Raw genomic sequence first — 625 nt, 5'->3', positions numbered from 1 at the left:
TAGAGGGAGGTTTACCCTGTATCTAACCCCCGCTGTGTCCCTGGGAGTGTTTGACGGGGGGGGGTTGCGGTGTAGAGGGATGAGACGCCTCGAGGACAGGATTAGTTTGAGGGAGCAGCCTGTGGTGTGTGCATCTCGCTGTCAGGTTGAGGGAACGCGTGCGCTGCCCACGTCCCCCGGGTGCGTCAACCGAGCGGCACCCCCCCCCCCCCCCCCCCCCCCCAATTCAGGGGGCTCCCCCCCCCCCCCCCCCCCCCTTTCCAACCCCCCCCCCCCCCCCCCCCCCCCCCCTCCCCCCGTCCCTCGGCCCTCCGCCTACCGCCCTATCCCCGTCCGTCCACTGCCGCGAGTGGAGACTTCCCGTCGTCTGCCTGTCTCCCGGCCGGAGTCGGGTGGGGTTTGGTGGGGGCGCGGGTGACAGAGATAAGGAGGGGGTGTAGGGGGATGGAGGAGGTGACGGAGATAGGGAGGGGAGTGTAGGGGGGTGGAGGGGGTGACGGAGATAGGGAGGGGAGTGTAGGGGGATGGAGGAGGTGACGGAGATAGGGAGGGGGGTATAGGGGGATGGAGGAGGTGATGGAGATAGGGAGGGGAGTGTAGGGGGATGGAGGAGGTGACGGAGATA

Source organism: Rhincodon typus, unplaced genomic scaffold, assembly GCF_021869965.1.
Source record: "Rhincodon typus isolate 14 unplaced genomic scaffold, sRhiTyp1.1 hic_rhity00000069, whole genome shotgun sequence".
Lineage (NCBI taxonomy): Eukaryota > Metazoa > Chordata > Chondrichthyes > Orectolobiformes > Rhincodontidae > Rhincodon > Rhincodon typus.
This window is presented reverse-complemented; position numbering follows the sequence as displayed.